This window comes from Aythya ferina, assembly GCF_964211825.1.
Source record: "Aythya ferina genome assembly, chromosome: 5".
Taxonomy (NCBI): domain Eukaryota; kingdom Metazoa; phylum Chordata; class Aves; order Anseriformes; family Anatidae; genus Aythya; species Aythya ferina.
The window spans coordinates 21,993,427-22,018,564 of NC_140301.1; the positions used below are offsets into that span (position 1 = coordinate 21,993,427).

The window sequence follows — 25,138 nt, forward strand, 5'->3', positions numbered from 1 at the left end:
TTTGCACTCTTGGCTGATAGGACACACTGTCGACTAATGTTGAGCCTACTGTCAACTAGCACCTCCACATCCCTTTCTGCCTAGCTGCTCTCCAGCCACTCATTTTCCAGTCTGTACCTGAGTCAGGCATTACTTCAGATGCAGAACCCAGCATTTATCTTTGCTGAATTTCATGTCAACGCTGATTTTCCAATACTCCAATCTATCTAGATCCCTTTGCAAAGCATCTCATCCCTCCAGACAGTCAACAGCACCTCCCAGTTTAGTACTGTCAGTGAACTCGCTAAGGATGCACTGAACTGTATGTATATAAATATGATATTCTCAAAAAATGAATTATGATTTTCACTATGGAGTGCTATTTGGATTGTAAGAAGTAAATAATTTGGATTGCTTCTGTCTTGCTAGATCTTAAAATATGAATAGATCTAGTCCTCCACGGTTCCAAGATCAAAACTTCAAGGTCTCCAGTGTTTAGTAAATTTTGTCATAAGTAGAATAAAGAAGTTCTTGTTCTCTCCATGAGTTTCAGAAGAGACCTCCTTGTTTTGCAAAATAAAAGGCTGACATTTTCTATCAGTGAGGAATATCAGCATGAAACAAGTGGATGGCATCTTCTCTATCATTAATTCTGAGGTTGTCTTGAGTGTCATTGCTGTCTAGACCTGGCTACAAAGGTCTTCAGCTGACACCTCTGGTACTATTGCTGTGATATTTGGAAGCCTCATGTCACAGGCTTTCTGAAAATAAAACAAAACTTCTAACCTTGATGACCATTGTTGTCTAGATAGGTGAAATATTGACAACTGTTTTCTGTAAGATGAATACTCTCTCCAGAAAAGAGAGAATCACCTCTCATTTTGGGAAAGGGGAAAACTGTAACTGTGAGTCAATAAACACATAGAATATATACTCTCTGCTTACTTCTCCTGGCTATCTTTACTGGAAACCAAAATTTCTAGAGGTTGTGTAGCAGTTATTGTGGTTGCAGTGACTGTAGCTGCATCAGTACAAAAGCCTCATGAGCAAAGCTGTGTGAAAATGAAGAAGTTAAACACGTAAGAGCCCAACAGGTTCTCTGGCACATACTGTGGTATCCCTGAGCAACTTGTTATGCAGAAGCACCAGCTGTGCAGATATGTCCTTGAACAGATAAAGCAGATAAAACAGATGAAGCAGATAAAACATCCACACTAAATTATGAGAAAGATAGCCTTTATGACCAAATCCAATTTATTTTAGGGAAGGTAGATGCGCATCAGTCTGGGACAGTCATGTTCTTTGAAGGGGTGGGTCACAGTCTGTCATTCTTTAAACTGCGCTAAAGAGTGCTCGCACTGCTGGTAGAGATAATTATTAATTTTGCAAATTTCAGCTCCAAGAATAATGTTATTGATAGAGACGTTGCAATGCATTTATATGATTTTACATGTGTTGGTTTGTATGTTTCATGCCATAGATTTGGACAGGTGTTTATTTTACTTGAAATAGTAATGATTTATGCACACAGATGGACTGCAGAGTATTCTCACATAAGGTGGCTCAGTCAAATCAGTAGATCTGGAGATCTCCCTCCAAAGCAGATCTTTTCTGTGACAAAAACTCACAGAAAACCAAAATGTTTTTCTCATTTCATTAGTATATACGCAAAACTTCAGTATGATACTAGGGAGAACAAGGAAGTGGTTACGTCGTTGCCTATGTGGAAAATGATGTGATTTCAAATTTGAGGTTAGGTAGTTACTCTGATATCTAAAATCCTATTTTTGAAATCTGAGTCATACTTCCAAATAAATCTGTGAATCATCTGAAGAATCATCCATCACTGATCAGTGTCTTAAATCCAGACAATGATTTCTGATTTTCAAAATCCTAAAAAGAATGTTATCGCTTTCTGCCTTCTTGAAGGCAGAAAAGCCCTTCTTTATTTTTTTTGTTTGTTTTATTATTAGTAGTAGCAGTAAATTGACGTACAATGGCAAAACTCGTGTTCCATAAACATTTGTTTCCATTTCACTTCTAAAGAGAAAGAGACTGAGAAAACACCTGGGAATACAATCTTCATCACAATCTTTGTTGCCTCTGAGGAGGATTAGTGTATTGGCATCAGTGAACATTCATTGTTCATTTTGTATTGACCTTCAGCAATATGGAAGTCCCAGAAAAGGATTCATTGCAGGGGAATAAATTACATATAGCCGCTGCTAAAATGTGCAAAAACAAAGTGACAACAAAAGGGAATTAATGCACATTTTGGAATATAATAATGAAGCTTACTTTCATTATCAGAAAGGAGATAATAAAGCAAGTCACATTTGAACAGCAAGAATTATCCAGACACAAGAAATTTTTACTTAGACCCTGACAATCAGTTTTCTCTTAGCAGATCACAAAATGCTTCATTAGCATACCTAGTTTACAATAGCCCAGTATTATACCAGTCATGGAACTAGTAACTGGACCATAGTGCCAAACTGACAATCAGAGAAATACTGTAGCCATCCATCCCTTGCAAACTTAAGCATCGGTAAAGTGAGAAAGTAATTTCTGTTGTGAGTGGCCTTTAAAGTTCCAGAATTATGCATTTTGTCTGGAAAGAAAGCAAATGAAGACTACTAGTCCGCCAGACGGCCACAAAGAAAGACCTGTGTCGCTACCAAATGCTACCCCTTCCTGTTATTACACAAGCAGGAATGTGAAAGGCTCATCAGAGATGAAACGTATCAGAATGATCAATAATAGTTCCTGCTTTTCCAGATACACATACCTTCTACAGCCTGGCAGAGACACTGGCAGGCAACACTATTAGTGCTCTGATTACAATGCACTGAAGTGTTACAGATCACTAAGCCAAAGGTATCCAAGGCTTTTTTTCTTTCCTTTTGAATGCATATATCTAGGATAGGCACAGATTCCATTCCACCAGGCTGTAAGCAATGTTTAGGTCCAAAAAAGATGTTCCATTTAGGTGATGTCATTGGCAAGTACTGCAGAGCGCCTACCGCAGATGGGGAACTGCTATGGCAATAGCTCCTACCAGCTACAGCTTTCTGTCTGCTTCCTCATACTCACTGCCAGGATTGCCTCTGCTGACATACTGCAATTGTGTTGTTATTGCTCTTCAGTCTGAGTTTGGAGCAAGAGCTCAGATCAGAGCATTCATCTAGCTTTTTTCTTGAGAAAAGGTCTACCATGTGTTATCAGTATCTGTTCACTTCTTAGAGGTTTTCCAAAGAATTATGGTAAGTTCCTCCATCTATCCATAATTCCCCTGAGCTGCCAAAAAGTCTCTGGCAGTTCCCCAGAAATATGCTTCCACAAGTTCCGCTAAGATGCTCAGAGCAGATTTGTCTATCTAGAGCAGAGTATCAGGACATGAGCTGAAGCTGTACAGCTAATGTGGAAATATTGTGCCATGGGCTCCTAAATATGAAAGTACACCAGTGTTAAATGCAGTACAACAGAAGTCCAAGATAGCTTAGCTTTTAAATTAGACTTATTAGTGGATGTTTTCCAATGTTTCCAAAGTTGTGTTTCCATCTAGGAAAGAATATAAAATTCATTGGATCTAGAAGAGCAGAGAAATAGGAGTGTGGTTCTCTGTCCCAGTAACACATTCTTGTGGGGAGAATGACTCTTGGATTCTGGCACCTACAGTTAGCTCTCTACACTTTCTAATTGACCTGGCATTAATTAAAATGTATAGAGGAAATTAGTTACATTGGTTTTTAAATTAATTTTTAAAGTTTCAGTATCAGTGCACTCACCATGAAAAAGTATCAGTATCAGGTATCAGTATCAGGTATCAAATGAATAACAGAGTTCACAAATGACGTATTTTATAAAAGACTTCCACTTAAAGGGTATCCAGACATGTCCTACTGTCATGGTATTTTAAATTCGATGTTGACTATAGAAATATAAGCCCAGAAATGCTCGGTTCTTTGATGGAATTTTGGAGTCTTGGAGTTTTATAATACTCTTAATAGTTCTTGAAAAAAGTGAAAAACAAATGGCACTTTAAAGAGGTTTAGGAGGATATTTATAGCAGGAGTAATTTATCATTATATTTTTCTGTCCTGTCCTTTTTCTGCAAAAGAATGCAGAATAAGATAAGTACTTACTAGCAAGTAATGTGGTGCTAAATAAAAACTGTTTATTGCTTCTATTCTGTCAGCCTAAACAGTGAATGTAAACCAGTGATCAACAGAATTTCTGAGCTTAACCCAGCTAGAGATTCAGAAAGCATGCAGGAATGGAGTTCCTCAGTCAAGCCTGCTCTAAAGGAAAATCTTGTGCAGACAACTAGTATGCTCTATCTGTGCATATAAATTAGTGTAAATATTTAAGAATGATAAATTATAATTCCTAATAATAAATTACTCAGCAATATTTATAAACATAAAATGACTTTGAAGGAGAAATATTTAATTTTTGATGTGAGTACTACCTAGGTGAAGTGCTGTGAAACATAGAAATGATGATCTCAGAAAGATGGCCTAAAAAGTATTGACTTAACACACTCAGATGACTGAACAAAATGAAAGTGAACCTTCTTGTTAACTGTGTATGCACTTTTGACCCCTTTACTTACACTTCAGTAACAAATTTGCAAAATGAAGATATAATGTGACGTTTATTACATTCCCATTTCTATGTAGGTTGATTTTGAGATACATGTTCATATGCACACTGCCACACAAAAAGGGAAAGCATATTACTGATTGGAATTCAATAAACAGTAGCTAAAGCACCAGTTATAATGCATGAGATATTGGCATTGTTTCTGGTTCTTTGAATTCTTCTAGATCTATATTACTACTATATCTTACATTCTTGGGCAAAGTTTAGGAAAAGCTGAAGAATACATTTTAAGGAATGGTGGATGCAGGGATTCTTTCACTTTTTAATTTTACAAACTACAGTAACACAAATGCTTTTAAATTAAAATTTAATGTACAAAGCTGTTGACTGATTTCCTTCCTGTATCTCCTAAGTGATTTAAGCAAGTGGGCTGTTTTCTAACAAACTAGTTGAACTTGCCAAGACCGGATAACTAGACACTAGGCAGCTATGGGCTAAAGCTTTATGTATGGTGTTTGTTCTTTCTCTTTTATGGTGTTTATATCTTTCTCTTTTGCCCTTTTAAGTGTAAAAAATAATATGTGTTTTATAATATTTGTTAATTTTTGTTGAATATATGCCAGGTCAAAACTATAGGACATGATTTGATATACTTAAATATAAAGAATATAAATCTAATTTTATCCAGTCCTATAATAACGTCAACCATTCTGCATTTTCAATTTCAACTGGACTGCCTAAACATTTTCTATGATTATGTAAAACCTGAACTTTTCATTTTGAGTCATGCACATCATTTTTAATCACTCACTCTAACTCATGCAAAAAAAGTAACAGCTTGCTACTTGTATGAGTCAGAATCTAAACAGAGCTATTTAAAAATCATTTGGAAGATGTGTTATTAGCTAATTAGCATAATTTAGTTGTAGCAAAGATATACAATCCAACGTGTTTCACTGAATCACTTCATAAACAAAAACTGTAATTAGTTACTATTTCTTATGCATTACTATTTTCTTTGAGATTCTATAATATGGCTGAGCCAACCTAAGAACGTTGTCGAGAACATTTCAGGTCAAATGGTACGCTGCAATTGGGTTACCTCTTTCATTTTCCATATATTACATTCCAATATTGTCTACTTAAGACATTTGCACTAAATTTAAGTTTGATTTAATAACTTAATAACTTTATAAGTACTTGGACGTATAAGAAAAGATACCTTACTCTAGCTAATCCTTACTGTTTCCTTTTAAAATAAATTGACTGAGTTTAAAAGCTGAAATAATAAAACTGAACATGATAGAACTACTTGATTTTCCAAGATTGGTATTAAATTAAAGACAAAAATTGAACAGGAAAAGAAATGTAATTTTTACAGACATTCTAATCAATCACTAGAATCTTAATCCAAAACAAAATAACTGCAACTATTTGCTCATCACTGGATGCCATGTTAATTAATAACAGGTAATGGCCCATAACTCACATCTGGCTGATTTCAGAAATTTACATTCATATGTTTTAGATTTTAGCATGCCTTACAATGCTTGGCCACATCCTCCTAGAACTCAGTGGAAATAGCAAAATATTTGATATTTCCCTTTCTCTAGAATCTCTAAGCTCAACAGTAAAGCAGTTATGCAAGAGAAAGTTAAGGGATTGTTTCATAACATTCGTAGAATATTTCTACATTGTAATTACATTAAGTTTTCCAGGCTTGTGGAGAATAAGGATAAAAGGCTTTTAGCAATCATCTAATATCTTCTAGTCATAGTAGTTCTGAAACAGTAATAGAAGATACAGCATAGAAACCGTCATAGAAAAAAGTTACACTATAAATGTAAAATCATTTTGGATTTTGAAAAGAAAGTTTATAGCAGCATACAAAGGTGAAACCATCTCCAATCAGACTTTTATTTTGAAGATAAAGGACAAAATCCTACTTAAATAAATTTCAAGACACTAGGGACACTGATTCATCAGTAATACTTAGTATGCTACTAGTGAGGCCAAAGTTTAACTGACTTTTGATTACAAAAGCATTGGGAACATTGAACATTTGTCTTAACTTCTGTAAAGCAAAAACAATTATTTGTCAAAAAATGGAAAGCTATTACCAGTCACTGGACATCTGAAGATTAAACTGTTCCCAAATGTTCCCAACATGTCATCTTGTGTGGCTATGGTTTACGAAGACAGAAAATAATTAGTTTTTTACCAGAGTTCCTAAGTATTTCATCTTGCTAATATCTGGATTTCCTGGTCTTGTGCCTTGTGTTCAGTGACAGTGCTGCAGATGGTCTTGTAACCTCACAGACAAGCTTGTAACTGAGATCTTATTCTGAATCTTCAGATTCTTTCCAAAGATGCACACTAATTGTTGTGGTTTTCTATTTATTTATTTATTATTATTTTTTTTTTTTATGAGTGTGTTTCAGTATTTCCCCGATGAAAGACATCATCACACATCAGATTGATTGGAATAAAAGACAAAATGGAGACTCATTTTACTTACTGTTTTAATTACACTTTTTAAAGCTACAGTCCAGAAGAATTGAGGCAGAGCCACAAACGTGAACATAAAATTGACTGGAAGTGTGCTTAATCAGTCAGGAATATATTCTGAATATGTGGCAATTCATTTTGAGACATGTATTTAAACAACATGCCTTTGAGGTAGCATGGCTTAAATTGATTCAGCACATTCATGTTGGAGGAAGTGGTTCATCAGTCCCAAGAAGAACCTCAAAAGCTTTTCCCGCTTTTTTCCACTCCCTGGCTATTTTTTTTACATGCTCCCCAGAATGAGCATGTAAAACACAAAGGATACTTCAAGGAGTCTGAGCGTATCCAGCCACAGAACTATCACTGACAAAGTTTTAGGAATGTCAACACCATCCATAACGTTATTGTCACCCTCTTCCAAGAACACCACTACGTAAATCACCTCATTAGTAACATACTAGTTCTAATGACTATCCCCAAACTGTGAATAAATACTACATACTAAAATGAAACCTTAACTTTTCTTGGATAATTCAGAGTCTCAGCTTGGATATCCTGTCAGTCTGACATCTACCATCAAACACAGCAGCTTTTTCTCCAACACTGAACATATTTTGGCTTTTGTCTGCCAACCTAGCCCCACAATGTAATATTTTATAGCCCCCTATTGAAGAACACATTTTAAACAATGTTATCAGTGAGCCTATGCTGTACAGATGACATATCTGTCATGTGGAATGGAAGCCTAGATTCCCTCAGCAACGTCCTTAAAAATTCCAAATATCATTGCTTTTCCCCTCTTTTCTTAGGTAAATGTGCACTTGTTTTGATGGTTTTTAGGACACCTCAGCAATCTAAAATACATTGCTCAAGGGAGAAAGAACATTTCAAGAACTTATATGGAAGAAAACCCCAACTGCTGTCAAATATCTTCAAAAATCATTAAATCTGTCTTGGAGGAAGATTAAGCCTAAAAATCTTTTAAAAATTCACTCTTTCCTGTTAATAGTCAACAGATATCCCATGTTTCAATCTCCTGTGATTATATCTGTACTTTACCTGAGAAGTAAATGTAAAACTGGTCATCACATCAGAATTACTACAATAAATACTCCCTACAAAAGAAGCAATGAAAGAATTGGATTCTATTATTGAGGTTCCTTCCTTCATCAAATGCCTAAAATTCCCCCTGGATGATAAGTGGAAGTACCACTATATTCCATAATGAAGTAACAAAGATAATCAAAGGAGAAAGATTCCCAGATGCCAATGGGGGAACATTTCTTAGAAAAGTTACATGCCTTCTATTGCCCTTCAGTTCTGATCATCATGAGGATCCTACAGGATCACTTATAGGCTTGAGTTTGAAAAATATTTATATATATATATATATTTACATATATGTAAACATAGACTCAACAGAAAGTATTTACTTAAAGATGTACCATTGCAGTTCTCATTTTCAGCTCACTCAAGAAGCTATCTAGCTATCCAAAATCCACAGAATAAAAGTTACCCTTCTCTTCCAAACTACAGATACCAATCATTTCATCATTTCTCTTCCCAGTAACACCTCGGTGCCACACATACCAAATATATTTTCTCTCAGCAGTCCAAACAATTAAAATACTTTGTGGTGCTTAAAATAATTCCTTTCAACTTGTATTCACGTGAAAACCTGAAACCTTTAAACCTTCTGTATTTGAAAACATGTTTATATGCAAGTCCATTTCTTTCAAGAATGCTAATATTTTCAAATAAAATACATCTTATTAAAATAAATCACCTCCACATGCAGATTATATCTTGTCTGTGCAATATGTGCACAGCCACACTTCAAGTACCTGAAATTACCTACACTAGGAAGCCGGTCTCCATCAGTCCCCTTGCATAGTGAATGAAGAGGGCTTGGCCAGTTTGAAAATAACAAATGGTAGAGTATTCTCTGGGTAGAAAGTCTTCGATCTGAGTTACCCTCTGAAAGAATCTCTCTCTACACTCTCTACATGGAGAACATAAGGAAACTGTCCTCCTAAAGCAGGAAGTATTGTTTTTGTCATCAGATTGTATAGCCTACCTGTCCTCTTCCAGCTAAGTAAATCCCATAACAGTATGTTGTGGAGAAATCTTGGGTAGTGACAATTTCTACTAATTGGCTTTATGTCACTCTTATCTGCAACCATATCTTGGAAATGAGTGTTTTTCTCACAATTATATTTCACTGAGAGGCGTAGATGGAAGAATACCGATACTATAACTGTTCTTCAGGAGCTTCTTACCTCCCTGTACAAGAAAAAGCAACCTTGAGCCCAATTTGTAACCTATGCCAGACTAGCATTATCTAGACTTGAGGCTGTGTGTCTGTTTCAGAGCAGGGTTAATTTTCTTTGTGATCCTTTCGCTTAGAAGGGATCCCTTCAGATCCTATGTTCACTGGGCTAGATAATTAGTAATTGTATATCAAAATGCAACTGTATTTGAAGATCTAGGAAACCAAGGCAAGAACTCTTCATTCTTCTACTTTCTTTGTTAATGTTTGAAAATTCATTCAGTATGACCTAAATTACTGTCTGGGTCAAGTTATTTTGCACAGAAGCTCTCTAGCTGTATATGGTTAATCCTTTTCAAATACAGCTGCTTTTGAAACTATTGAATCTCAATTGACTATGACTCTGAATATGTTCCTTTTCCAAGTTACACATTTCTAATGCTTCATTTTTATTTAGAAAAGGAAATTGGTGACAATTATAGCAATAAAAGGAATTAATGGAAATTTGGACTAAAAATATCTATAACCTGGAAGAGATGCAGCCATTTTGAAATTAAGGCGAGCATGAGACCTGACAAGATAATGGGGACAGATGATTCTCACCGCCTACACTATTGGAGACAGGAAAGGTGAGGTTGATAACAATACTGAAGTATGTTTTGTAGTGTATTTTCTTCCCTTTCTAAGTTTGCAAAATCTCTGCCACAGAAATAGTGGAGTAATTAATTTATGAGTGGGAAAGCAAGGCAGGAGGATGACAATACTACAAATTAACAACCAGATTCAGGCTGCCCTATATAGGTCCGAAGTAGCATTAACTAACTGATTAGGACTTTGTTTGTTTGGCCTGTATTTATCCACTGTATTAAATGATTATTATATTAATATATCAGACTACTTTGAAGGGCTGTAAAGGAGAAGCAGAATGCAACAAAAACTTGGGAGTCTCTTGGATAGCATTTGGTGGGGGGTATTGTGCAGAGACTCGCATCTGTTCAGGAAGAAAGTTACACTTTGGAAAAAGTGATTTAATTAGCTTGTAGTTTGACTCATCTGAGAACCTTCCACCTAACTTGTAAAATGCAGATCGCCTTGCCCACCTGCCTACAAAAGGACGTTAATACTTCTGTTAGGGACTGGGAACCATTCAGTCAGTTAGCTGACATGAAGGTTCCCTGTTATTCAGTCTTTTCCAGTGGGAAAGCCTTCCTATGTTCCTTTACCAGTACTGCCAATAAACCAGCTCATTTCTGCTAATCCAGACCTGAGCAAGGGGAGTGGGTTACTGGGAGAAGCCTGTACGCTCTTTCCTCAATTATTCGAGAACAAGCAGCACGTCTCAGTTTCATTTCTGGCAGCTTCTTAAAAGGTAACTCCTTCACACTCCCAGCCTGCAGCATTAACAAGTGCACAGGGAGAAAGAAGCTCAATAGAGCTTTTTTCCCTTTTAATTTGGTGGAAGAGCACCAAACTCTGACAGTTCTGAGGTGTCATTAGCTCATCCCCATGGCTGCAGATCTGTAATTTTGGGACTGTACTCAATATTCTGGAACGAGCATCCTTACCCCACCCCTTCTGATCTCTCAGGGTGAACAGCGTGCATCAGAAGAGACAACTGTGGACTTTAATTATCTGCAGGATATCTATATCAAGATAGGGTAAAATAAAGTATTACCAAATAAGTAATGCCACTGGATGATAGTAAAGTCTCAGAAATATGATTCCATATATCTGACACAAAAATATTATTGCAGAAAATCCCCCAAACATGGAGAACTATAGAAATCATCTCTTAGATTTAGGTAAGACATTGATGGCAAAAATTATATACACACCAGCAAAGCCATTTTGACTAAACATTTCTGACTAGAAAATAAACCTTAGCATTCTTTCTGCAATAACACACATTCATTTTCTCTTCCTCTTTGCTCTTTCATATCTAGAGTTTGTTCTTGGATTATTTTTCTTTTCAAATGCAACTAATATTTTGTAAAATAGATCCCCAGTTTTCTATGTATTCTGATTTTGGAATGAAGTCAGTAATACTGGACACGTTACGCTATAAATGTCAATAATTTGACATGAAGATGAGATCAGGTTCAAATAGTTATGCCTAAATTCACACAGACACATAGATATATATATACATAATATTTACTAAGGTATATAAACAAATTCACTTACACACTTTGAATCTGGACCTGAAGTGCAATGCAAGCAATAGATCAAAATTCCCCAAGAAAATATGTAATGGAGGGTAAAAAAATGAGCACAGCCTAGAAAAAATCCCGCTACTTTAATTGTTATATAAGATATAAATTGGGATTTAGATTATGCTCTACACATTGATGTATGATAGTCTGAACCTAAAGTTTGTAAGATTTAATTTTCTGTTGCTATTAATGAATATTACAACAGCAGCTGCCCCCTGTGGCTTGGTATAAAAAGCAGTGTATATACCTAGCACAACATTTGCAGACCTCCTCAGTTTTGTGTTTTTAATGTGATGAAAAATTGTACGAGTAACAAAGGAAAAATGTCATGGTAACTAAAACATTTCCTATACATGTATTTTAGAGGGAAGCTAAATCAAAGGTCTTCAAAGAATTACTAGGGTTCTTTCTAGGAGGTTATTGACAAATATGTAGTTTGTCTTCTGAGTTTGTGCCTCTTTCACAGATTGGTGTATTTGTGATCCCACAGGCAGGAATAAGTGTCTGTAATTCATTTCTCCTTGTTAACTAGTGTGCTTTTGTGTGTAGGATGATTGACAGCAAACTCGGCTTAGTCCCAACGGATGAGCTTGTTAGCAAAACCCTAGCATCCTATCTCTAATAAAGCATATCAGCAGTACATTTTGTCCTATCTATTAGCCTCTCTGTTTCTTTTTTGTGAAAAGCTGAGTGTCCCTTTGAAGCAATGACAAATAAACCCCTGAACTGAAGTGCTAGGCTGCCTTATGGACAGCTGGATAGTAAATGTCACACCGTGTATAGAATGCCTATTATCAGAGTGAGCCATTTGTTCCATTCCTTTCAGTATCTTAATGTAATACAAAATTGCTAAATCAAGCCCCATGTCTGTGACAGAACATAATTAATGAGAAAGCAGGAGCCAATTCAACACTCTTTATTGGGACCTAATTGGCTCAGGCAACAGAGTTGTCACTCAACAAGAGACTTCCTTTAAAGCAATTTTGTTCTTGGTTGTATTACAGAGCCTATTAAATTGTCCCCTCCTTGATCACACAAAGAAGTATCTGCATGCAATAATTAGCTTTTCCAAGGGGATTTTTTTTAACTCTTTCAATAATAGCACATTTTCAAGCACTGCTGGAGGAAACAGACAGCACAGGGAGATGTGCAGCCTCTGGGCTGAATAATTGTAATACATGCATTTTGGGAAAGCCTATGAGAAGCATATCAAAGCTACAGCTAGCGCATAATGTAGTGGCCTGACTTCAGGGAAGGGAGGTCAAGCTGGGCATCTAATATTTGCACTCTGTGCAAATTGTTCAGTTAAAGGAGCACGGGAAAGTGTAGAGGTATGGATTGTTTACCAGAGCATTTCCTTCCTGACATCATATCAAGGACCATTACAAAGGATGAGAGGTCCTGCTTCCCAGTGTCAATAGCTGAAACTTCTGATACCAAGATTAGCAGCAGTGCATTTTGAGTAGGAATCAAAACCTATCAACCTTTTTCCTGTAGATATCCATCAGAGTTTCATGGACTGTGTGTTTTTCTTAATCAGCAGATTTTTATTGCAAGGTAAACTCTGTAAACATTGAGGAAGAATTTTTTTTTTTTTTTGCTGTCCAAAGAACAAATTCCCCATTTTGGAGTTAAACAGTACTTAAACAATACATGAGCAAGATAGAAGTCTAGAACCTGCTTCTGTGACCTCCAAAAGCATAAATCTCTACCACTAGGTAAAAGAAAGTTAATCAAAACACATCACCTTCTTCCTGAAGGCCAATAATTTAGCCACCATCAAAAAGGTTCAGATGTGTTCACATATGTCTTCAGCATAATACACATATATAATATTAAACTTATTTTTCCAACAAATTTAAGCCTCAGCTACTAAGCCTTTTAGGAACTAGTCTGAAAGCCAGGCAATGAAAATGAGAGGTTCATGAAGCAGTTGAGTATCTCCATATTTAGAAAGGCTTTTCATAAGCGATATTTACATATTCTGTTCTGTTCTTTAGAATTAAAACTAGTCTTGTAATGGAGGACTCTTGGTGAATGGCAAATGTTTTTCTCAAAAAAAAAAAAAAAAAAGTGACAAATCACTCTGTTACCATTTATTGTTACCATGATATTTGTGTAAGACTCACAACTCCAAGCACCTGTTGAAAATAGTTTCAGAAACAGGATAGAAAACTACATTTTATTTGCTGTTCTTTTTTTTAATAAGTAGATTTTTAATATTGCTCTATTAGTCATTACTTTCTGAGAATCCTAAGTGAAAGAAAACAATATTTTTTTTGTTTAATAATCAGTAGATTTTAGTACTTTTATCTCTCCGAAACACTAGAATGATGTGACCAATCATATGGGCAATAGTGTGTTATAACTTCTATTATTATTTTCTTCATGGTAGAAATTTCATGGGAAATTCAAAGGGAGCAACAAAAGCACAATTACAAGAACATAGAATGTTTTGCTTTTTCAAAGAAAAACTTGTTTGAGGGGTCTTGGCATATGCTATGTCTGCAGTTATATTAAGTGATTGTGATGAGCACATTTTGCTTTGTACATTTGACATAGTTTTTATAGTGGTACCAGTTCATTGACATCTGCGCTAATATGCATGCAAAATTTAGCATTTCTAACATCCACCCCTTTAAAGACTGTACTAGAACAGAATACATATTACACATACTTTTTTTTTTTTTTTTTTTTTTTTTTTTGAGATTTAATAAAGTGCAAGACAATAACCCAAATGAAAATGTTAACCAACAATGTCCTTTCCTGGGTGACTCATGAACACTACAAAAGAGCATATATTCTCAACACAGTATTATTAGGTTATTCTAGTAACAAAAGATAATGATTACAAAACTGCCATCATCTAATTTTAATTAATCATTTGCAATCAATATTCTAAAACTAAAACCGTACGCTATGATTAACTCTATATAGGCTAGAATACTAAAAAATGCTGAAGAACTCCAGAGAATACACTGTATGCATCTACTGAGAAGGTTTTTGTCAAGTCAAATTAGAATATTAAGAAAATAAACATTTAAACTGAAATATTCCACAGACTTTTACCAAATATTATGTGGAAAAATAGCCATGGAAAAGATATTTTGGGAGTATATTCAACACAGCACTTGATTTAAATGTTTTATCAAATAAAACAGTTCTCTGATATTTAATTTTCATCCAAAAAGTACTTGAGTTCCTAAGGGAATTGCCAAGCTTCTGTAGTTTTGGCCATCATGACTGTATAACATGAGCTAGATGCCATGCTGTTTGAATCTAACACAAGACCAAAAGGCTGTTTCTAATGCCTCAGAAAACCTTGGACTCCATATATTATTAACAGCCATCTGACAACACAGAGCCAGAAGTTACATATCCCCATACTTGAAAGGCCACTGTCACTGATGACATAAATGTGGGGCCTAATCAAGAGTGAAATATGACATCATTTGGTTGTATGTTGCAAACAGAACTAGAATGTGTGATTCCAGGACTAGTGGTTATTAATAGTTCAATAACTGTAAAAAAGACAATCTGTATTAGTTATGGACTGTATCTCTACTTAATGTATAAGGATAATGCCTTGTCTCTACCTTAGCTGATAGCCACTATCGATAAGACAGGAATTAGACACCTTCCTTTGTGTACTATGCAAACATCATTAGTATGATGTACAAGGAATATTGTTTAGGTCTGTAAGTCTTTCCTTCTTACACATGCAAGGACATCACAACACATGTCTCGGTAAGGACTGGTTTATGTAATGAATTGTTTCCTTGTTTTGATAAACAAAGAATGGTTATTATTAGTAAAACTGGCAAAAAAAATAAGTTAGGACAGAGAAACTTCCATCATTTTTCTAATATAATCCTGTAACACTCCACAATTTTACTCTATGAAAATGATGACAAATTCTTTAGCCCTCTTTTTTTTTTTTTTTCTTTTTTTTCTTTTTCTTTTTTCCAGAATTTAATGAAAATGTCATCTTTGTCATGTGAGTACTGTCTGCTTTTTTCATCCCATATACAAATGTAATAATATGTGCCCTAGTAGCTTGGTCCCCAGTGGCATAGTTTTACACAGGTCATTATACTACAGAAACAAAAATATTGAATACTCTCAGCAGTCTTGGATTTCTAGGCACTAGCTCTGAGGGAGTCTGCAACCTCTGAATCTGTCATGTAACCAGACTTTTCTTCAGCACAAAGTATGATTAAAAGTAATAACACATGTCATACCACTGTGGCAATGCCAACACAGAGGATGCGTTTCTACAGAACAGATGGTACTTGCAATGCTAAGAAGTCTATTCTCTTCATTTTACCTCATTGTTGCTTGGCTTCTGTGCCTTCTCACACACGTCACACATTTGAAAGTGTGCACAATGTCCTCTTTCTAAAGGGCTTGAGCATATGAACTCATATAAACAAGATCAGAATGCAGATTAATTTATCTAGAGCATAATTCAAAATAGCATTAAAAACAAACCATATCTTAGCAGAAGAATCCCATAGCTATTATTTTAGAAACTAAGGAATCTATCCTTTTATAAGCTGGGTAAGGTAGCATTCATACAACACAAAATAGAGATCAGTTCATCTGCTAGTTACAGACACTGGTGTGAAATAGCGCAGTTTCAAGAAGTGCTGAGTAAACTACACAATAATTTAAGACCGACCAAACATTATGAAGAATAATTTAAAATACAAAAGAAGTGTGAGGAAAGCAAAATTCCAGCTGACCTTTATACAAAATTGAAGCTCTTGTAAAAAAATCACGGGACATTTAATGACCATAATTTTTTGAAGTATCATTCACAAGTTGGCATGTCTAGTATTTCAGTAACTGACAGTAAGATATGAAAGCAAGAAGCTACATCTATAAAAAGCCAGAGGAAAAAGTACGATATAATCAACACAATATATTGAAGGTCTTGAATTTTTTTTTTTTTTTTTTTTCAGATCTGAAAATAAATTTAAGTTTATGTAGATTCAGCAGATCACAAAGTAGGGAAGAAAGGCTTCAGTATGTACAGAAGAAAGAAAGTTCTCAGTGTTACTGTTCTGGACTATGACTCAGTATGTTCAGGTCCTGCTTTAAACAGATACTGTTCTACATGTTTATTTCTCAACTGCACAAGAAGTGAGGTTACGTTCATAAGCATAATACTCTCAGCTACAGTACCAAGCAACAGGGAGAGTTACAACCACTTCAGTAAGCGAACAGGAATGATCTGCTATGAACACATGAAAATCAGTCTATTAAGGAATGAGTCCATGTATAACATAATAATAAAATCTATTTTCTTTCTTTATCAGGACAAGGATGAATAATGGCACTGCAAGCCATTTTACAGATGCCTTTGGCAGCCTGAATATGACACATACAGAATCGGCCAAAATTATCTGCCACGGACTATCCATCCATGTGTTATCTGAGAAATTCTGACAGCCTGCTCAATCCTCTTCTATGGCTGCCTGTGGGGTCCCCTATACTAAGGGATATGCAATATTCAGCAGGAAGAAAGACTTGGAAAATGCTAGCATATGTAGCATTTATATTTTAATGTCATTTGCAACATTCTCGGTAATTTTTTTCTGCAATCAGTCTTTTCTGCATTCAGTCTAGTATAAAAAGACCTGTTACAATAAATTGGTCAGCCTGTTACGTCTGCCTGTCTTGGTGGCTAGACAGAGAAGATTGTTAATTGCATGGTATGTGATACGGTTTGCACAACGGCTGGTACAGCATAGCGACTCCCAGATGATACAAATAATTTCCTTCATCTTTATTTCTGCTTAGTAACTCTGTTTTTCTCCTATCTGATTCTTATTCTCAGGAAGAAAACTTCTTGCTAATCACTGGTCTTTTCTGGATTATGCCTGAAATTGAGTTGGAACATAGAGTGAATGGAAAATAAATGGTATGCCTTTTGTTAACACTTGTGAACTTCACTGCCCTAGACAAGAGATACTGACAGGAAATGCAGAGATTTGTATGAATATTTCTGAGAAGAATAATAATTTTTCCTTATTATTCAATGATTATTTCTTCAACGCTAGAGATCTCAAGTCCTTTGAATCATTCAAAGTTTTTGTTAAAGCATCAGAAATTCTTCCGACTAACTGCAGTCTCAGCGTTGAAACTCCACATTACAAATGATGATCTAAATAGAAGGCACTTTGTTATGTCCACTCTCCATTGTCTTTCTTACCGCGACATTTTAAACAGACTCTGATGTAACCTATAGGCAAATATAACGACTTATTGGTGAGCCCTTTTTTTTGTGAGAATCTTTCTGCCAGACCAGGGAACAAAAATGATTAGGAGGACCATGAGTACAACTCCTTCCAAGACTGATACAGGCCTTGACTGTGCGTTAAAATTCTTCGCACATTCTCATCAATGAAGGGAGAAAAATGACTTAAGTACTGTACTTCTTTCAGACCTTAGTGCACACATTTCATTTTGGCTAGAAATTCTATGTGAAATGTACTTTATAGTCTCAGCTCAGTTTCTAAAATAACGGTGTAAACAGTTCTTCCCCAGACAACACATAAGGCTTTATTTTGGGGAGAGAATTAGTATGATAAACCTGACAGTCACTCTTTATTCGGGATACATGTAGCAAGCTGTTACTATTTCTTTTTGAACAAGAAACACACAAAAAAATGAAAATGCTTGGAAACTGAAGAGCAAGCAGTTTGTTTGGTGCTAGTAAGTGGATGTGAGTGTATCTGTGTATAATCACCTACGAAATGGAAAATAAAGTTGGAGAAACACAATAAAAATTCCAAAGAGACAAATAAGTGTCCTCAAGGCATAAGAAAGGGTGAAAATGTCTCTGATCTGAGGAATCCTGAGAAAAGGCTGAGAACTGTATGCAAATAAATTGTCTCCAGTTACTTGATTCCTGCTATGTTCATACAAAATATATTTTGTAAACTCTTTCTAAATGGACAAGCTTTATCAAATAATTTCTCTCCCCTTATAGAAAGGGTTCAAAACGTTCTGACTGCTTATGACTTGAAAACAAAATGAGGCAATTTCTATTAGATTTTGTACTGCTATTCCAAAAAAAAAAAAAAAACAAACAAACAAACAAACAAAAAAACATAAACAAACATGAATCTTTATAGTGGAAACAGCTTGGGGACAGAGCCTCAGCTGGGGCTAATCATGCTTACTTAAGTATTTAAAAAGGAATTCACATGATAAGACTGATAATTTTGAGTCCCACTATATATTTGTTCATGTAGATTTAATAAAGTGTATACAAAATCCCAGGCACTAAACCAAAATAGTAACTAGGCTTCAAAGATTTAGGAGCCATTATGACAATGCTGCAAAGGAATGTTTTATAAAAGCGTATTTCCTATGGTTTCTGATTAGTTATGACAAAAGTTCTTTGGTGGTATATTTTTACATAGTTTTGTCTGCCTTAGAATTTACATTGCCTTCTCACTTCTTGAGTAAAGAGAAAGCCTAAGAAGAAAAAGATTCTTGTGTAAATAACAACAAAAAATCTTCAGTCACACTGATAATTTGCTTTATATGGAAATACAGTGCTCACACAGCCACCATTCTATATATGGGTATGAATTTCATTATTTTAAGTGCATGATCACTGGGATTTATTGAGGTGATATATTTTTATATTTAATTTCTTTTAATAAATTATCCTTTTTTATTAAAGTAAACTAGATCTACTGTACTACAAAATATGACACAGATAATATCATGTAGCTGGTCTATTTTAGTTTCATCTGATGCAGTTAATATGTAATATAACTGTGGCATGGAAAAAATAGCAAGGATGAATCATATGTTTGTAACATGATCCTGTCCACCAACCTGCAGCACCACTGTCTATGTTGGCTATTGTGGGTAGAAAAATATGTTCAACGTTTTGCAGAATTCGGGCTTTTTACTAATTCCTATTTAAAATACCTTTCAATTCGCTTGCTTTTGAAGATTGGAAATTCCTAAACTCTGGGGACTTAACTGGAGAGGAAAACTGGAGAAACTTAGTTTACAACTTAACAATGCTGTAACAACATATTTTAGGAATATTTTCACCTAGAATCCAACAGGCTGTTTTGTTCATTAGAAAGGGATTGAGAGATGTTTATGGTTTAGATTAAAAAGGACAATTTAATTAGTAGAACAGTGAATCTAATGTACATCTGATGACCATATTATCAATACTGAATATATGTAGTCTTACATACAATTAAGTAATTCCCAGATGCAAAGTTAAATCATTTATAAGTATTCAAGTATTCAAGTGGCAGCAGCCAAAACGATTCTCTCTCTCTCTCTCTCTCTCTCATATTTTGTCCTCCCCATTTTTTCTACCCTAGCATTCATGGTAAATGGAGTGGAAACCTGCAGATTTCTTAGTTCTTCAGAGTGTCATTATCAACACACATGACTGTGTGGTGATTAAGAAAAATTACTGTTTGCTCAGGCAAAAGAACTGTTCTAAAAGAGATATTCATATTTTAATGTTTTAAATGATACTACATGGGCTATTCTCAAATTTCTTAATATAAATCAGGCTATTAAAGTATTTCTATAGTTTTGATATGCAGTTATACAAACAACTGTTATTTAAAAAGGCATTGGAATACAGAATTGAGAAAATAAACAAGGAATGCGAAGTATATCTATAACATATTGATGCTTAAGAAAACCATGAAGCAAGCAACCTAAGTTTTTCACTCATTTCTGTAAACTGTTGCCCTCAAATACCATGTCTCTGTTTTATATTGACCACTCCTTTTACATTCCATAGTTTGTCTTTATGTTCAACTGAAGTTAAAGCAATAAGTTTACAAATTTCCTTAATATGTAAAATTATTAGAAAGATACACTTTCAAGTCACATTCAGGGACCCTAACAGCAAACACCAGTGCCCAAATTTCTATCAATGTGGCATTATAGTATTTGCCATTCCAAGCTGAATCAAGGCACATAAGCCGTTTCCCATCTTTCTTAGTATGCAACTAGGAAGACTTACAGTTGGGTAGTGTTCACATATATTTATATTTATAGACCTTAACATTAAAATTTTCAAAGCATTAATTTTTGTGTCCTTCTTCCTCACTTTATTGCATTGCTTTCACCAGTGTTTGAAAAAAGACAGCATCCTTTTTCAACTACTTATGCCAAAGCCAGTATACGGCCATATTATTTTCAAATGAGTCTTGGGAAGACTATTTGTCAATGGCAGCTCCTGAGGCATTAGTTTACTCTTCTCCATACCATTAATTTACTCAGTCAGTATGACCTGGGACATGCAAATAATCAGCCAAAAATAATAGAGATTAGCTGCTGAGATCACAAATAATCTTCTCTTAAAATGACTCTTTTCGCTTAATTTTGTTTTCAGCCTCTAAAGAGGCAAGATGCATTTTTTTTTTTTGAATGTCTTATAATAGTCCAAATTTTTTACTTACTGGGCACAGATACCTAAAAAAACTGTAGTTTATTCCTCACACAGTCTCAGTGCACTGTGATTGGTGCACTGAAGGAAGCCACAAGTTCTTCTACCACTTCCTTTCTCCACTTCTGTCTTACCCTATTGGGAACTAGTGTTTACTGTCCTATTCTTCCCTACTGTCCAACTTGTTGCATTTCTAAATATTTCCTATTATGTAACGTGATGGCATTTCAAAGTTTTTCTAAATTAAGAATAAAATAGGAAGTCCTGCCTTTCAATTTTTACATCAGCAGCTAAATAGGCAAAATGCAAACCAAAAAGACTTCAAATTTAAGTACCTGAAATATCCAGTTTTAGGTCATAATTTCTAAAAATCTCTCAAACATATCAATTAAAAATCTACAGTTTATGACCAGCAATACATAAATACTGAACAACTGTCTCAAACAAAAATACAAATAACACTTTGATGTGAATATATGAGTATTTAGGCTGCAATAAGGCTCATCTGTTATCTGTCATAATAACACAATGTAGGAAGTACTTTCATTACTATTTACACAGTAAAGGACTGAGTATCCTTAAAACACTGTATCTTCTTTGGTGCAGCGCCTTATGGGAAAAACAGTCTCAAAAGTGTAATATCCATGTTACATGAACTTTGAGAAAAGCATTTAATGCATTTCTTCTAGTCTGTAATAGCAGTATCACTTTCTAGATAGCTTGCTGCACTGTGCTACTGGGTTGAAAATGTGCTGTTTCTTATTTAGTTCCAGTCATCAGTGTAGTCTTACATTATCACCAATTAAGAGTATGATTTTTACTTAAAAAGATCTTTTCTACAGTTAAATCCTATGCATTTTCTAAATCTAATTCATCTTTGAATCAGTCCAGTTTCTTATTCACCTTGATTTCAAACTTTGCAAAACTGCCTTATCGAACAGTTTAAAGAAATGGCCTTCTTTATTGTTTTGTGGGAAAAATTGAAGATTTAACACAATTTTATCTCAACGATTTTTTAATTTAATGCAAAACGAGAAATCAGGGATTTTGAACTGGAATAATTATGTCAGGATCTTGCTCTTACACTATTAGCATCATATTTTGTGACCACATCTTACCATTGGATGTGCAGAAATTCCTGCAGTTAAAGTTAGGAAATAGTTGCATAACAGCCCAAGCAGCTGTGACACCTGGATCATGTAATTTTCATTTCTTTGAGAACAACGTTGTGTAAGTAAATTAGTAATTACATCAATAAAGTCTTTTGTAAAGTATTTTGTATTTAAAGAATGAACAGAAATAAAGCTAATTTTAGTGCAAGAAGAAATCAGCAAAGAATCAGAATATTCAGAACAAAAACAAAAAGCATAGGCCATTGACTATTGTATCTACAGATTACGCATTATAATATATGATCATATGCAGGTTATGTATCATAATAGGTTGTAATATATGAAATTGTATTGTGAAAGTTCTGTTTGAATGACTATAAGGCATGACAGTTTAGATTAACCTTTGAATAAGAAACATTCTTACAGTAGAGAATAAGTGGAGGTAACAGATCTTACCTTATTTCTTACTACTGACTGGCCTAGAATGGATGCATTCAGCCATCTTCTATTTATCACAATGATATTGGTGAAAAATCAGGACACTGATTGTGTGGCATTGCTGTGGGGAAAAGAAAACATTATCATACAGGTGAGTGGGAAAAAAAATCTGAAAAAATCCTTTAATCAACAATCAATACTTTAATCATCATATCCTTCTGTGTGTTATCTGCAAGTAGCTAAAGAAAAAAAAATCCATGAAGTAAACTCTACTGACTGGCTACCACTTGGCAAAAATATTTTCCACTGCTAATGGTGTGGTTTAATCAAAATTACAAGAATAAATTGTCATGAATAAACATATGGTAAGCAATTATTTATGCATATGATAAACAATTATTTTGTAATATGAAAAATGGTAACTCATACTAATTTTCTAAGCACAACTCTCTGCATTATTAAACAGTTAGAATTACTGAACACTCCCAGAACTGGAGGCCAACTTTCAAGGAAAAAGTTTCAAATTGGTTAATATTTATTCCCTTTTTTCCTTAATATGGTGCTTTTACAGACCATGAAATTATTTTTGAACGGCTTCTTTAGATACATGATTAAATGGTTTTTTTTCCCCCTTGAGAGAAATAAGCATTACGAGAATTAACAATGAATTCTGGAACAGTCTTGTAACAACAGTTTGTTACAAGACTGTTGTCCACTTGCCGAGGCGATCAGTTCCAGGGCAGACGTGTTCTGCAGCAGAGCGGGGGATCAGACAGGCAGGGCTAATTTTTCCGGCATCGAGTCCACTCGAAGGAGCCGCCAGTACCCGGCAGCCCTCGTGAGGGAGGTGAACGAGGTGAGAAGGAGGCGTAGGCAGAGCCAGCAGCGCCCCCTCATAAACTGCCCCTAGGGAGCACGACGACCAGGACGGGCAAACAGGACGTGGCGTGGCAGAAGGGCATGGTGCGGCATTTAGAAAACAGGGTGTGGTGCGTCAGAAGGGAGTGGCACGACAGTGCAGGCAGGGCGATCAGGAAGGGCAGAGTGTTCACCCCCGGCCATATGAACACCTCCTCTAACGGCGGTCTACCGCTGCTAGCTCAGCTGCAATGCTGTACACCAGGCACAGCGCTCCCTCCAGGAAGTCTGTACGCACCCAGACTGCCTGCCTGCCTGTGGCAGTTCAGGTCTCCAGGTGCAGGGAGTGCCTGAGCCTGTTGCTACCACCTGCGGGGGGCAGAGAGACTGTGTGCGTGAGGTGCGAGCAGGTGGACGACCTGGTCTGCCTCGTGGCAGAACTCAAGGAGGAGGTCGAGAGGTTGAGGGATATCAGGGAGTGTGAGTGGGAGATAGACTTGTGGACTCTGTGTGGCCTGAAGGACAGGTGCCGGGGTGAGACACCCCAGATGGGGGTGGACCCCCTGCCTGTTGCTGTTGGGCAGAGGGAGGGGACCTAGGAGTTGAGGAGGAATGGAAACAGGTCCCTGCTTGACATCGCAGGTGACGCCCCCCCTACCGGCCCCACCTTCCCAGGTGCCCTTATGCAACAGGTTTGAGGCCCTGGAGCTTGAGAGGCCGGTAGCTGAGGAAGAGGTAGAAAGTCTACCCAGGAGAATGCCTAGGGTGAGGAAGTCGATTCCACACCTTAGGACTGCCTCCACCAAGACACAAAGAAGGGTGATTGTTGTGGGTGACTCCCTTCTCAGGGGAACAGAGGGACCTATTTGTTAGCCTGACCCTACCTGTAGGGAAGTCTGCCCCCTCCCTAGGGCCAGGATCAGGGACATTGCCAGGAAGCTTCCCAGCCTGGTTCGCCCCTCTGACTATTATCCTCTTTTAATAGTCCAGGCTGGCAGTGATGACATTGGAGAGAGAAGCCTGAAGACCATCAAATGGGACTTTAGGGGACTGGGACAGTTAGTGGATGGAGTGGGAGTATAGGTGGTGTTTTCGTCCATCCCTACGGTGGCAGGGAAGGGTACAGAGAGGACAAAGAAAGCCCACCTGATAAACTCGTGGCTCAGAGGCTGGTGCCAACACAGAAATTTTGTTTTTTTTGACCATGGAGCACTTTACTCGTCACCTGGCCTGATGGCCGCAGATAGGTCCCTATCTCAAAGGGAAAAAACAGATCCTGGGCCAGGAGCTGGTGGTGCTCATTGAGAGGGCTTTAAACTAGGTGAGAAAGAGGACAGGGCTGAAACAAGGCTTGTTAGAGCTGTGCCAGGGGGAACAATAGCAAGGCTGGGAGAGAAGGCAATGGCCCAACTGAAGTGTGTCTACACTAATGCATGCAGCATGGGTAACAAACAGGATGAGGGAAGCCATCATGCGGCAGGCAGGCTACGACTTGTTTGCCATCATGGAAATGTGGTGGGACCACTCTCATGACTGGAGTGCTGCAATGTCTGGCTGTAGGCTCTTCAGAAGGAACAGGCAGCATGGAAGGGGTGGTGGTGTGGCTCTCGATATCAGAGAGAGTTTTGAAATCGCAGAACTTGAGGCTGGGAATGATAAGGTTGAGTCCCTATGGGTTAGGATCAGCGGGAAGGCCAACAAAGCA

At 36.4% G+C, this 25,138-nt stretch overlaps 1 long non-coding RNA gene across 1 annotated transcript in view; it reads right to left on the reverse strand.

Annotated features, from left to right (window-relative positions):
• The window catches only part of LOC311437671, a 147,682-nt gene that overhangs the window by 84,870 nt on the left and 37,674 nt on the right, over window positions 1-25,138 (reverse strand). The window contains exon 2 of the long non-coding RNA XR_014693630.1: window positions 22,594-22,696. This is a non-coding gene — a long non-coding RNA (uncharacterized lncRNA). The remainder of the gene's footprint in view (window positions 1-22,593; window positions 22,697-25,138) is intronic.